Genomic DNA, 15,175 nt, shown 5'->3' on the forward strand with positions numbered 1-15,175 from the left:
AGTCCCAGTGGGGTTCTGCTCGAGTCTTCTGCATGTCAGCTGACAGGCTCTCACTCTAATAATAGATCTGACCCCAGATTCTGAAGCATTCTCTACACTGCATTGAAGGTACCACACTCTTAGGCTGATTCCCCATAGTGCCCCATTACCGTTGACCTCATGCAGGTCAGTTAAAAGCTAACAAATGTCACACAAATTGTCTCTACGTGCCAGAAGGGGACAGCGTTTGAGCTTTTCAGCCACCATCTTGCCCACACCTCTTTATCATGCATTCAACATCAGTGTTCAAGCGTGCAATGAATGTGCATTTCTATTTCTTTGACTGGTTTTGCTTTTAATTTAGTAGTTAATTCCATCACTGAGTGGAGTACTATTGTCCATTTGTATGAATGAATTCAAGAGTATGGTCAATGACTGGCATGAGTTCCTTTGAAGCTTTATGAAGAGATTATAGGCAGCTGTCCAGTCCTGGGGCTTATTTTACAATAGTCATTGTTAAAGGTAATTTGTTCCTCACCTGCAGTTCTAACTCTAAGAGCCCCATAACAAGTGCCCCTGTAATATCAGTGCAGCCTTTAACTAGTTTGCTGACTCACTGGTATTAGAAGACCCAAGATAACTTTGCAGTTATGATGTCTCTCACCAAAAGACTCCAGCTGCTGAAAGTCTTCAACCCTGAAAATGAGTGACGGCTGTTGTGTTAGACCAAGTATGGCACCACCTGCCCAATCAACAAGTTCTATACCTGCCAAAAAACGGCTAGCTCTTGCACTTTTCAGGAGGAAGGTGGAAAGATATGGGCCAAAGTAACCTAGGGATGCTCATTGGAAACGTTGTACTTCCTCATTTTCATGCAACCAGGCATACCACTTCCTAAAATGGTAACACTGGGCCTTTCACATGAACTCTAACAATTTCACTGGCAAATCAACTCAGCGTTAGCTGGTGAAACCATCAGTTTCCACACTACTCACCTTGTAGTGAAAGCAACCACCTGTTCTCCTGCGCAAATACCAGCAATGCAAGAAATACACATGCAGATATTACAGTTTCCCTGAATGAGATGGCTGCCTTAAGAAAGCGAAGACTTTATAAAACGAGAACAGTTTTTTAAAAATGTGTGACTCGAGAACGACCAGCCTCTTCATACCACTATCACTACTGCCAAGTTCCACATCTAATCAGTAGCCTATGCGGATGTCCTGGATGAAAACTTGATAAAGATGAGGAAGTTAACAAAGACACCTTCTATGTTGTTAATGCTAATGATCTGTACACTGCATACAAAAGAACACAAATAAACACCCTAACAGCACACTCATAGACAATGATGCATTCATAAACATAACAACAAAACTATAATTTGTTCATTTTTCAATACAGAAGATTCTGCATACGGCCACTGTCTACCTATTCATTTGAAACAGTTCATCCAACCGCCACTGTCTAGTGAGCTATTGGCTGAAATCTCCCCGGATGTCAGCAATCATATCTAAAATATCTATCACAAAGACTGTCTCCAGTACCCTCATCCTCTGTTGACTTGCTGTACCTCTGCAGGATTTCCAGGTCGCAGCCAGTGACTTGGCGTGCAAGTTGAACGTCCTGTTCAACAACTTTGGCATACGTTTCAAGAACATCGACAACTCAAAAGGGAAAATGGTCTGCCTGCAATTCAACAAGACTCTGCACTATTGCCCTAAGGTGCAGGAAAGTAGCCTTGAATGTGCGAGAAAAGTTGGAGGATGAACTGGACAAGCTGGAAAATGCTCATGGGATGGGTCAACGATTCGATACTGGGAATTTCTCCCATTGTCATGGCAAGAACACCTAAGCAAGCTGGGGAAGTGTGGGTGTCTGAAGACATGAGCCCATGGGAACATCACCGTTCAAAGAGAACAACACATCACACTAACGTTGAGGACCTGGTCGCTTGGATACATTAGTTTCTAAAGTGGACTTAAATTCTGTTTATCATTAGAGTCTGCTTGTCTATGAATCATGCTACCTCAATTCTTTCTCAAAGCAATTAGGTCTAAGAAGGAAAACATCTAATCTTCAAGACCTTTAGAGCAGCTAAAGATTTTCATAATTGCTGTGGGAAGTGTTGTCTGGCCTCACGAGTGTAATCAATATTAGCAGTGGTATTCTGGTGCAAACCACCACAATTGAAGGACATAACATTCAGCTAAGTGCAGCATCCTGTTCCTACAACACTGGCCTCTTGTCTCGCTGCATAACACGTGCGTGTCCTAAGGAGAGCACTGACATTTTTGGCTATTGGTTCTTAGCTTGAAGTGTGGTACTCTTCACAACTCCAAGGTGGATGAAGTTGTCAGCAGCTCCCACTTTGATCTCCGTGTTACACAGAGGCCCAGGCATGACATATCAGTCAAGTCACAACCAGTTCCCTTGCTTCAGAGATCAAGTATAGTTGCTTCATAACTTCTAATGTGGTTCTTATCCATGTACCTCTCACTATTCAGTGAGGGATAGATCCATAAAAAAGTTGTGTCAATCCTAGGAATATGCATATGACTTGAGCAGAATTACTGGTTTCACCTGAACCTTGACGTCCACAGACATGCTTCAGGTAAAACTATGAAGTTGAATTTTCCCTTGCATATGCCTGGCTGCCTGCCCTAACCCTACGGCTGCTGTTTGCCCAGAGACCACCGGGGGTCAGAAAAGCGCATTCGCATATTTCCCCCTTTTCCTCGACCTGGAAAAGATTTTTCATTTGAGGAAGGCCCTTCCCCTATACTCACACAAAATATGGGAGTGGTCCTTGCTACCCTAACTGTGCTTCTTGTGTCTACTTTTTAGGTGTATGTTAACCCCATTGGTGCTGGCGTCGGCCACACTACCTCCCTGGTGCAGGTCACGACCGTGGCCGACACCAGGGAGGGGGTTTACATTTTTTTTTTTAAAGCCTTGAAGACACAAAGGAGCTTCTGTGTCCCCCCCTGCCCCCCACCTGCCCCTTTGTGACGTCAAAGTGCCTCACACTTGTTTTCCCCAGCGGAGCAGGAAGCAACAGGTAAGGCCGCTTCCCGCTCCGGTGGGGAAAACGGGCCCAAACAGGCCACCCCACCATTTGGGAAGGCCTCGTTTGAAAGGGGACATAGTATAATATTATTAGATACATATATATTCACCACCAGTTATCTTGCAGTTGCAGCTTGCGTCTTCACAGCAATGCACCTACTTCAACTGATGCGTTTCAACTGTAGCTTTTAGATAGCAATAAAAAAGTCAAGTAACTCTTGTGATTATATTTCTGCTACAAAAGGATCTGACTTTTATCTAGTGGCAGTTTTCATGTTATAAAGTAGCGCAGAAGGTTTATATGCCTACTGCAAAGATCAAATCAGTATTTTATGTAAATAGCTGAGTGGATTAGTAAAGCCAGCCATTACCTCCGCTATAAAACAAATGAAATGTATGTGCGAGGGGGGCTATGGAGAGATGAAGGGCACTTTTGCTAGGTGGCAGTGAGGGATTCCGAGGAGGAGGTCATGGGAGTGGGAGCACCAATAATGATTGTTGGACTGGGCACCAGAGGCGCTAAAGACTGTGACAAATGGTATGTAACAAAGTGAAGTAATAGTGTGTCTTTTTTGTTTTTTTGAGTATCTTGAGAGAACGTGCTGATTGAGGGAAGAAGCAAAGGTAAGGTAACTGACCTTTACTGTTGCACGCATCTCACACGCACCAACCAGCAATTTTGTGACTGTCTACGTGGGCTAGTGTTTTAGAGCAACAGTTTAGCCAGTAACATAGATGGCGTCTCATTGGATGACTGCTGCTCAAGCCCTAACTCGGGTTATAGACAACAGCTCTGACGTAGAATCAGAGACTTGAGACAGCAGATACTGAGACAGTATCTAAGGGATAAGACAAGGTCGCAGACTCTGGGAGTGATTTTTCCGACAACTCTTTCAGAGATTCTGAGGGAGGTGATGAGGACAGTCCTGCTGTCCCTTCGCAAGCACAGTCTTCAGCTGAACAATAGTGGGTTAGCCTAACCCAGACGTCAGGAGCATGTGGCAGCAAGCACAGAGAGAGTACTCTCTTGGGAGCTCCCCATTTTAGTTCAGCCCCAAATGCCACCGCCCAAAATTGTATTGTGGAGACATCAAAATTATCTATCACAAAACAACCTGGTTTTGTAAGGCAGGCACCTGTGTTTTTTTCCCGGGCTCGGCGGCCATATAGGGAAACCTACCAAACCCAGACATTTCTAGAAACTAGACACCCTGGGGAGTGCACAGAGGTGTGACTTGTGTGGATTACCCAAAGTTTTCTTACCCAGAATACTCTGCGAATGTGAAATGTTGAATACAAACTCTATTTGTTTGTGAATTTCCGTCACACAAACTACTGGAATATGATGGGATCCACAAAATTCCTACCACCCAGTGTTTCCCCACCTATCCTGATAAAAATACTACCCCACTTGAGTGCCTGTACCTAGTGCCTGCATCAGGAATGGATCACCCTAAGGTCAACAGTTGCCCTCATGTAAGGACTAACATTGACCATTGTATGATCCATTCCTGACACGGGCACTAGGCCTACCGACACAAGTGAGGTACCATTTTTATCGGGAGACTTGGGGGAATGCTGGGTGGAAGGAAAGTTTTGGCTCCTCTCAGATTCCAGAACTTTCTGTCACTGAAATGTGAGGAGAAAGTATTTTTTGCCAAATTTTGAGGTTTGCAAAGGGTTCTGGGTAACAGAACCTGGTGAGAGCCCCACAAGTCACCCCATTCTGAATTCCCCTAGGTGTCTAGTTTTCAGAAATGTCCAGGTTTGCTAGTTTTTCCTAGGTGCCGGCTGAGCTAGAGGCCAAAATCCACAGCTAGGCACTTTGCAAAAAACAGGACAGTTTTCTTTCAGGAAATGTGATGTGTCCACATTGTGTTTAGGGGCATTTCCGGTTGATAACCACACAAGTGAGGTACCATTCTTATTGGGAGACTTGGGGTAATGCTGAGTGTAAGGAATTTCGTGACTCCTCTCAGATTCCAGAACTTTGCAGCACCGAAATCTGAGGGAAAGTGTTTTTTGCTAAATTGTGAGGTTTGCAAAGATTCTGGGTAACAGAAACTGGTGTGAGTCCCACAAGTCACCCCATCCTGGATTCCGCTTTGTCTCTAGTTTAAACAAATGCACAGGTTTGGTAGATTTTCCTAGGTACCGGCTAAGCTAGAGACCAAAATCCACAGCTAGACACTTTCCCAAAAACACGTCAGTTTTCAATGTAGAAATGTGATGTGTCCATGTTGCATTTTGGGGCATTACCTGCTGCGGGCACTAGGCCTACCAACACAAGTGAGGTACCATTTTTATCAAGAGACTTGGGGAATGCTAGTTGGAAGGAAATGTGTGGCTTCTCTCAGATTCCAGAACTTTCTGCCACCGAAATGTGAGGAAAAGGTGTTTTTTTTGCCAAATTTTGAGGTTTGCAAAGGATTCTGGGTAACATAACCTGGTGAGAGCCCCACAAGTCAACCCATTGTGAATTCCCCTAGGTGTCTAGTTTTCAGAAATGTCCAGGTTTGCTAGGTTTTCCTATTTGGAAAGAGGCCAAAATCCACAGCTAGGCACTTTGCAAAAACACGCTGTGTTTTAGGGCATTTCCTGTTGCGGGCCCTAGGTCTATCCACACAAGTGAGGTACCATTGTTATTGGGAAACTTGGGGGAATGCTGGGTGGAAGGAAGTTTGTGGCTCCTCTCAGATTCCGGACCTTCACAGCACCGAAATCTGAGGGAAAAAGTGTTTATTGTGCCAAATTTTGAAGTTTGCAAAGAATTCTGGGTAAGAGAACCTGGTGAGACCCCCACAAGTCACCCCATCCTGGATTCCCCTAGATGTCTAGTTTAAAAAAATATACTTGCTTGATAGCTTTCCCTATGTGCTGGCTGAGCTAGAAGCAAAAATCCACAGATAGGCACTCTTCAAAAAACATTTCAGATTTCAATGTAAAAATGTGATGTGTCCATGTTGCGTTTCCTTTTGGGGGCACTAGGCCTACCCACACAAGTGAGGTACCATTTTTATCTGGAGACTTGAGGGAACACAGAATAGAAGAACCAGTGGTATTGCCCCTTGTTTTTCTCTATATTTTTTTTTCCAAATGAAAGACATTATGGCCCTCATTACAACTTTGGTGGGCGGCAACCTCCGCCTGCCAAGTTGTAACTGCTGTGCGGCTGCCAATGCGGCTGCACTCCCACAGTGGCCATTTGGACATCCCGCTGGGCCGGCGGGCAGGAACCAAGTTTGACGGCCACAACATGGAAGCCGGCTCCAAATGGAGCAGGCGGTGTTGCAGCTGTGCGACAGGTGCAGTTGCACCTGTCGCACTTTTCACTGTCTGCTATGCAGAGAGTGAAAAGCTCCATGGTGCCGTGGCAGGGGGCCCCGCAACTCCCCTTTCCGCCAGCCTTTTCATGGCAGTTCCTACCGCCATGAAAAGGCGGGCGGGATTGGGACTCGTAATCCCCTGGGCAGCGCTGGGGGATTACAACCACCGGGACCAATGTGGCGGGAAACCGCCGGTCCCGGCGGTGCGACCGCGCGCTTCCGCCGCAGTCGTAATCCCATGGGAAGCACCGCCAACTTTTTGGCGGTGCTTCCATCGAAACAGCCCTGTCGGTCTTTGACCGCCAGGTTTGTAATGAGGGCCTATGTCTTTTATTTGGAATTTGAGAAATGCCCTGTAATTTACATGCTAGTATGGGGACCCCGGAATTCAGAGATGTACAAATAACTACTGCTTCTCAACACCTAACTTGTGCCCATTTTGGAAATACAAATTTCCTTGATACCTATTTTTGACTCTTTATATTTCAACAAATGAATTGCTGTATACCTGTTATACCATGAAAACCCAGTGCAAGGTTTTGCTCATTCCCGCAGCCAGAAAAGTCCAGCAGACGTAACGATATATTGCTTCAAAAAATCTGCCACAGGTGGAAAAAGTTATAGAAGAAAACATGGACGGAAACGGCTGTTTTTTCACCTCAATTTCAATATTCTTTTTATTTCAGCTGTTATTTTCTGTAGGAATACTTTGTAGAATCTACACAAATAACCCTTTGCTGAATTCAGAATTTTGTCTACTTTTCAGAAATGTTTAGCTGTCCGGGATGCAGCATTAGTTCCACACCCATTTCTGTCACTATCTGGAAGGAGGCTGAAAGCACAAAAAATAGTAAAAATGGGGTATGTCCCAGTAAAATTCAAAAATTGTGTTTAAAAATGTGGTGTTCTGATTCAAGTCTGCCTGTTTCTGAAAGCTGGGAAGAGGGTGGTTTTAGCACCGCATACCCTTTGTTGATGCTGTTTTCAGGGAAAAAAAACACATGCTTTCTTCTGCAGCCCTTTTTCCCAATTTTTCAGAAAAAAACAAAATATTAGCCGTATTTTGGCTAATTTCTTGGTCTCCTCCAGGCAACCCACAAACTCTGGGTACCTTTAGAATCCCTAGGATGTTGGAAAAAAAGGATGCAAATGGCGTGGATAGCTTATGTGGACACAAAAATATGAAGGCAAAAGCACAAACTACCCCAAATAGCCAAAAAAGGGCTCTGCACGGGGGGGGGGGGTAGGCTCAACAGCTAAGGGGTTAATACACCATGCACCGCCTTCATGACTCATAGAGCTCCCTCCTGCGCCTTGTGGTGTCTCTGGTGCCCTATCTTACTGACCAACTACCATTTTTCTGCCAGAAGTGTGTGTGTGGGGAGGGTGGCCCAGCTTTTAAGGGGTTAAATGTGTAGTTAGAATGGAAAACTATTATGAATACCAACCAAGTCAAACTTATGGGTATTCACTACATTTCTCATGGACACTCTTATCTGAATACATATTTTCCTGACTACAACCAACACCTATAGCTGCGGAATATCCGGCCACCTCAAGTAGTAAATGCCATTTTTGTAGGTTCTGATTCTGTTGTTTGTGGGCATAGATGACATCTTAATTACACTCAGGTGACTCAACACGTACATTTGACATGCGTGACTTTTCAGTGTAACATTGCATCAGAGGTGTTCTTGTGTAACTCCAATTGCCACAGTCAGTGTCTGCAGGTTTTAGTCAGGATGCTAATAATTTGCATACATTCCTTATTGTTGCATTTGTTATTACTTAGCAAAAAGGACAGCATACAAACACATGTAGGTTGTCCTTCAACCAATTACTGAGATTTTAAAATTTCAGTACATTCCGATTACAGTACATTCTGTCTTAGTTCAATAACATTTGAAAAACCTAAGAATATGGTCAGTATGGGTTTTCAAGGCTGGGGACAGTGCCACGAGATTGCTTTCTAGAGATGGGGAGACAACTAGGATTACCTTACAAACACTGATTAGAGGCCTATGTGACGGTGGGATCACCCCTCCCAATTTGTTGTTCTAGTACTGGACAACTCAACTGTTGGTGAATAACGAATGGGTATTTCCCTCCCAGTGGGATCATCATTGATGGCGGACAGTCATGCAATGGGTGTCAGAAGCTATGTGGTGAGACTATATTCCAAGGGGTACTCAATAGACCTCCCACCCTAGACTGCCATAGCCATTAAATCCTCGAAAACGTTCTCACACAAAAGATGAGATGGGAGCAAAGTTAACATTATAAGCACATTTGTGAGAGGCTAATCGCAGAGCACAACTGAGCATTTTGGAGGGTCGGGAAAAGTTTAACCTATTCGGAAGTGGGGGTTCAATAGGAAGAAGTTGAACTGTTATCCTTCACAGAATTGCAGAAATGATACGAATTGGTGGTCGGCCAGTTTTTTAGATATCTCTCAGTTCTCGGGGGGTACGGAGGTGAAGAAAGAGGCTTCATTTGAGAATAAGGTGCTTGTGGCACCTTTGTACAGACATTCAATCTCACACATTTACAAGACACTTGTCCACAATTGTCATAAACCACCACTAGAGATATTAAGATCTTGATGGACATATGACTTGGGGGAATTTGGGGATGAGGACTGATTGATGTGTGTAGATACCATAGGGAGGTGGCTATTAAGGCAGGGTTCTGTTTGGTATAATAGAAAATAAATATACTTCAGCTGGCCTATTTTATAGGAGCCAGGCTCTGAGAAATGTGAAAAATAGAGATATTGTGGGGAACCAGGAACATTGCTACACACTGGCCCTCATTATAAGTCTGGTGGTCCTAGGACCGCCAGATTTGCGGTGGTGGTCTGACTGCTGCTAATGCGGTGGTCCAACCACTTTGGCGCGGCGGTCAGACTGCCACACTATGACTGTGGCGGTTTGGTCACGGTTGGACTGCCAGCAACGCTAGATTCCCTCCACTGGAGGGACTGATGGTGCTGGCGGTCCTAATCGGCCAGGGTAGCACTGCATGCAACGCCATCCTGGGTATTACAACCCCCCTCTCTGCCAGCTTTCACATGCTTAGCAGACTTTCTTCCATGACTTTCGAACCGAACCACGTTATACCATAATGCAGCTCCTGCAATAGAGGAAATGATGAATAGGTTTGAGAACAGAGTTTACAAGAAAAGAACACTGGAGATTGCTAAAAATATTGGCCCTCATTACGACCCTGGCAGTCAGTGCTAAAGTGGCGATAATACCGCCAACAGGCGGGCGGTAATTAACGTCAAATTATGACCATGGCGACCATCTCCGAAAGACAGCCAATGTACCACACCTACCAACATTGCGGAAACAACAGCTACTACGGCGGTAGCCGCCTGCAGCCATGCGGAAGTCAAAATTCCACCCACCATATTACAACACAATCCGCAACCTTTTCCGGGGCGGTACCAACAACATCAAAAGCCTGGCAGAAACAGACCTCAGAAGTGAAAGGACTCACCATTGGAGACACAGGGAAGAACCAAGCCTCCATAGAACCTGAACTGCATGTATTTCCGATGATTTTCTACGTTCTGCTCCACCACGAACACCAACGCCGGCGAAGACGACGGTGAGTACTGCTGCCTAGCACACAAGGTGGGGGGGGAACGACAGTGACACACGCACGCACAACACACATACCATACACACAGCCAGATGCACAAGAAAACAAGGACAAAACAAATTTACTAAAGTGAGTGTAATAATATCAACACAGTATAAATAATAGTTTAGCCAATCTTACAGATTTTTACAAATGTTACAGAACAAGGGACACTGCCCAGTCCTCTGTTCGCGTGGGCCACATGGTCACAGGCCAAGGCCCCACTTTTCACCTGCATCAACACGGAGAGAACACTGCAGGGGCATCAGTTGGCAAATAGGCAGGCACCTCAGGGGTAGGGGGGCACTTCAGCCGGGAGCGGAAACAAGACCACTGGTTCTGGAGGGAGCAACATGCCCATTGCTTTCTCCAGGGGAGTGCAAGGCCACAGTCTCTGGAGTGGGTGTCTTCCCCATTGGTTCTGGAGGGGGAAACATGCCCTGTTCTTGGTCCTGGGGAGTGCAAGGCCACAGTCTCTGGAGTGGGTGTCTTCCCCACTGGTTCTGGAGGGGGCAACATGCTCTGTGCTTGGTCCAGAGCATTAATAGGCCACAGTCTCTCGAATAGGTGACTTACCCACTGGTTCTGGAGTGGACAGGCCGCACAGCAGCCCATGAAGGTAGGATTATATTGCGTCTGCCGGTGGTGATGGCTGCACTGTGTTGGTGGTGGTGGCGGGAGGCTCCTGCACATCCGCTGCACCCTCGGCTGGATGCACTGTGGTGGTGCTGGTGGTGTTGGGAGGCTCCTGCACATCTCCTGCACCCTCGGATAGATGCACAGCCATAGCTGGTGGTGGGGGCTCTGTGACAGCTGCTGGTGCAGGCTCCTTGCCCTTCTTGCCTGCTGGTGCAGGCTCCTTCCCCTTTAGGCTGGCTGGAGCAGGCTCCTTCCACTTCAGTATATGTGGCCTGGATCCCTTTCCACCACGAGTAGGTGCAGATGGACCGGCCCTGTGGACTGCGCGGCTGAGGTGCTTGGCTGGGTTCGTGATATCCTGGCCATACGTGCAGGACGAGGGGAAGGGGTAGGGAAGAAGTCAATGGTGGATAGGAAAAGTTTCTTAGGGACATTGGGGTGGGAAGAGGGAGAAGGAATGGGAATGGAGGATGAGGGAGTGGTTGTTGGAGGTGTCTGTCTGCTGGATTTGGGTGCAGGTGCCTGGGCTGTATGCTGTTGTGAGGTGGATGGCTGTTGGGTGTCTGAGTGCTTGCGTTTGTGTACTTTAGGATGGGGACAGACACAGTGGGAGAGGACACAGGGGACGTGTGCATGGATGTTGTGGAGGTGTCTGTGAAGTGTGTGTTCTGCTTGGTGTGGTGATGATGCTGGTAGTGGATGATGATGTGCATGCAGGTGTGAGTGTGGACGTAACTGGAAGGGAGGTAGTGGAGGGGGAGACAGTGGAGGCAGTGGATGTTGCAGTGTATGCAACTGTTTGGTGTTTGCATGAGTGCTTGTGGGATGTATTGTGGTGCTTGTGTTTGCCTGTGACACTCTTGGGTGTTGTTTTGTGTGTATGCTCGTCTGTATGTGTGCTTGGGATGGGTTGGGGTTGAGGAGAATGGGACTGGGAAGTGGTAGTTAGAGAGGGATGGTAGAAACAGGGACAATGGCTGCCATCAGAGAGGAGGCCAGAGCCTGGATCGATCTCTGTTGGCCCACCAATCCACTGTGAATGCCCTCCAGGAATTCATTAGATTGTTGCATCTGGGCTGCCAGTGGGGTCAGGGTTCGACAGGCACTCCTTCCTTGTTGGAAGGGCATCCCCAGCTGGGCCTCCGCCGTCTTCCGTGCCCAGCATCTCAAGTGCTCCCACCGTTTGCGACAGTGGGTGCTCCACCTGCGATAGACCCCCAGGGCCCGCACCTCCTTGGCAATGGCACACCATATACCCTTCTTTTGATGGGCGCTGACCTGTAGAGGCAATAAACACAGGAGAATACCACCAGACAAAGAGTCCAGCCTGTTACACATATGGCCCTCCATACCCGTTTCCATCACCATTGGCTCACACATAGCGCAGCACACGAGCTGTACGCCGCAAAGAGGACATCCACCCAGCCCCCTTACATGAGGCCTTCACACACACAACTCCAGCATTCATGCCACAGACATTGTGCCCACAGTGTACTCACCTGTTGTTCTGGAGGCCCATGTAGCAGTCCATACTGGGGTAGGACCCTATCCACAGTCTCTCAAACTCCTCCGAAGTGAAGGCTGGGGCCTTTTCCCTGGTCACACGGGCCATGGTAGGTTCCAGACACAGTTCACAGCAGCACATGCAGTGTAGGTCCTCTCCTATGTAAGGTTAGGTAACAAGTGAGGAATATGATAGAAAATGGCAGTCACGTCTGCGGCGGTGCATACTGTCACTGACGGCGTAGATCACCATTGGCCACTGTAACCCAAAGGGCACAATTTTAACCAATAAGGAGTTGCCCTGCGGTTCCCGGCCGCCTCCCGCCACGGTGCACAACGTCAGCGGAATATGTCCCTCCACACAGAACACGCAGACGCCATTTCAGGGGGAGGCAGCCTTATGGATTCATGCTGCATCACAGGATAAATAGGCACATACTGGACACATCACACTGACCCATTACAAGTTTACAGACTGCTAACTCCTGTTGTGGCTCCAATGTTCAGTTTGTGACAGCCTCTCCTGAATAGGAGATGGAGACATACCCCAGTGTACAGACCCCAGGTGGATTTGGCAACACTGGAGGACAGGCACATTATCCTCAACTATACACTTGACAGGGCCACGATCCCAGAGCTGTGTACCCAATTGGATCCTGACCTTATATCTGCTATCCGTCACACCACTGGGATTCCCCCCTCTTGTGCAAGTGCTATCTGCACTCCATTTCTTGACAACTGGTTCTTTCCAAGTGACAGTGGGCTTGGAAGCAGGAATATCACAGCAAATGTTCTCAGTAGTGCTGACAAGAGTGTTGTCTGCCCTGATTAAACACATGTGCAGCTACATTGTTTTCACCCAGGTTGAGGATTTGGCCACTGTGAAGGCTGAGTTTTATGCAATGGGACAGATCCCCAATATAATTGGGGGGATTGATGGAACACATATTTGACCCCCCCCCACCCCTCTCGCCGAGTGAACAGGTGTTCAGGAATCGTACGAGTTTCCACTCCATGAATGTGCAGATGGTGTGCTTGGCGGACCAGTACATCTCCCACATCAATGCTAAGTATCCTGGGTCGGTGCATGATGCCTTTGTCCTGAGGAATAGCAGCATCCCAAATGTGATGGCCCAACTAAAGAGGCACAGGGTGTGGCTAATAGGTGAGCCCTGGTTCCCACCCAGTATATGTTGGTGTATGTGTATGGTGTGGGCCATATAGGATAGTGTGTGGCTAAATGTTGTCCCTCAATATTTGCAGGTGACTCTGGTTACCCAAACCTATCATGGCTGCTGACCCCTGTGAGGAATGCCAGGACAAGGGCAGAAGAATGTTATAATGAGGGAAATTGGTGAACCAGAAGGATAATTAAAAGGACCTTCGGCCTCCTGAAGTCCAGGTTCCGGTGCCTCCATCTAACAAGTGGATCCCTGTGCTACTCACCCAGGAAGGCCTGCCAGATAGTAGTGGCATGCTGCATGTTGCACAACCTGGCCCTCAGACAACATGTCCCTTTTCTGCAGGAGGAGGAGACTGGAGATGCCTGTGTGGCAGCAGTAGACCCTGTGGACAGTGAGGATGAGGAGGCAGAGGATGAGGACAACAGAACATCAGTTATTCAACAATACTTCCAATGACAAGCAGGTGGGACAGTGTAACTTTACATTTCAATGACTTTGGTTGTAATCTGCGTGGCAATGGCATGCTGATATTTACCACTTCTATGACCACTTACTGTTCCCTAAAGCAATTCATTTTGCAGATGTTGGTGACTTGCCATATGGTCCTGGTGTGATCACTACAGCCAGCTGTAGGTCATTAAGCTATGCTCATTCTACGTACAGTTAATTTGCAATGTTTGTACCTATTTCAATCAATACATATTTGGTATACATGACATACTCCAAATGGATTTTTTCCAAAGGGTCTTTATTGAACATACAGGGGGGAAGTGCAATGGGATGTGGTGATGATGGAAGAAAGCCCCGAGTAGTGTTCCAGTCTGTTCATAGCACAGGTACATTGTCCAAGAGGAGACATAGGAAGGGGAGCAATGGCAGTTCAAGGTGGACAGGGTGACTGAGTGGGACACAAGAGTGACAGTCAGGAGAGTCTCATTTCCTGGCAGTGGTCTTGGCAAGTGCCTCTGGCTTCTGTCTGGATCGCAGGGAACGTTTTCGGGGTGGTTCACCTTCTGCAGGGGAGGGGTGCTGGTGGCCTATGAGTCCTGTGGTGGGTCCTCCTGGCTACTAGCAGCAGTGGAAGTGGAAGGCTGTTCAGATGTCTGGCTAGTGGCAGGGGCCTGCTGGTGTGAGACTGCCTCCCTCGTAATGGAGGCTATGTCTGCCAGCACCCCTTCTATGGAGATCAGGGTGGCGTTGATAGCCTACAAGTCCTCCCTGATTCCCTGGTACTGTGCATTCTGCAGCCACCTGTTCTCCTGCACGTTGTCCAGGATCTGGTCCATCGTGTCCTGGGAATGTTGATAGGCTCCCAGGACCTCGGAGAGTGCCTCCTGGAGAGTCGGTTCCCTGGGCTTGTCCTCCCCCTGGCGCACAGCAGTCCTCCCAGTGTCACTGTTGGCCTGTACCTCTGTCTCCTGAACCGTGTGCCCACTACCACTGACCCCCAGGTCCTGTGATTGTCTTGGGGGCGAGGTGTGGCCTGGGGTCCCTGTAGAGGTGGACACCCGGCTGATTGACGTGTCCTGTGGACAGAGGTGTGGGTACGCTGGGTGGGTGCTGTGGTGGTGTTTCCAGATGGGGAGGCTCTGTGGTGGTGTGTGACTGACCCTGGGGAACCGGCTGTCTAGTGGTCCCTGATGGGCCAGGTAGGTTGTCCAAATCCTGAAGACCAGAGTTGCTGTCATCACTGTGGGCATCTTCTAATGGGGGACTGGATAGTGCTGGCACCTCCTCTCCTCTGACATTGGCTGGGGTACCTGTGGGGATGTAAGTGATGTGTCATTGTTTATGTGTCTGACATATTGTGCTGCCGTGGCATCCCCTGTA

The sequence above is a fragment of the Pleurodeles waltl genome, chromosome 2_2, assembly GCF_031143425.1.
Source record: "Pleurodeles waltl isolate 20211129_DDA chromosome 2_2, aPleWal1.hap1.20221129, whole genome shotgun sequence".
NCBI classification, from domain to species: Eukaryota; Metazoa; Chordata; class Amphibia; order Caudata; family Salamandridae; genus Pleurodeles; species Pleurodeles waltl.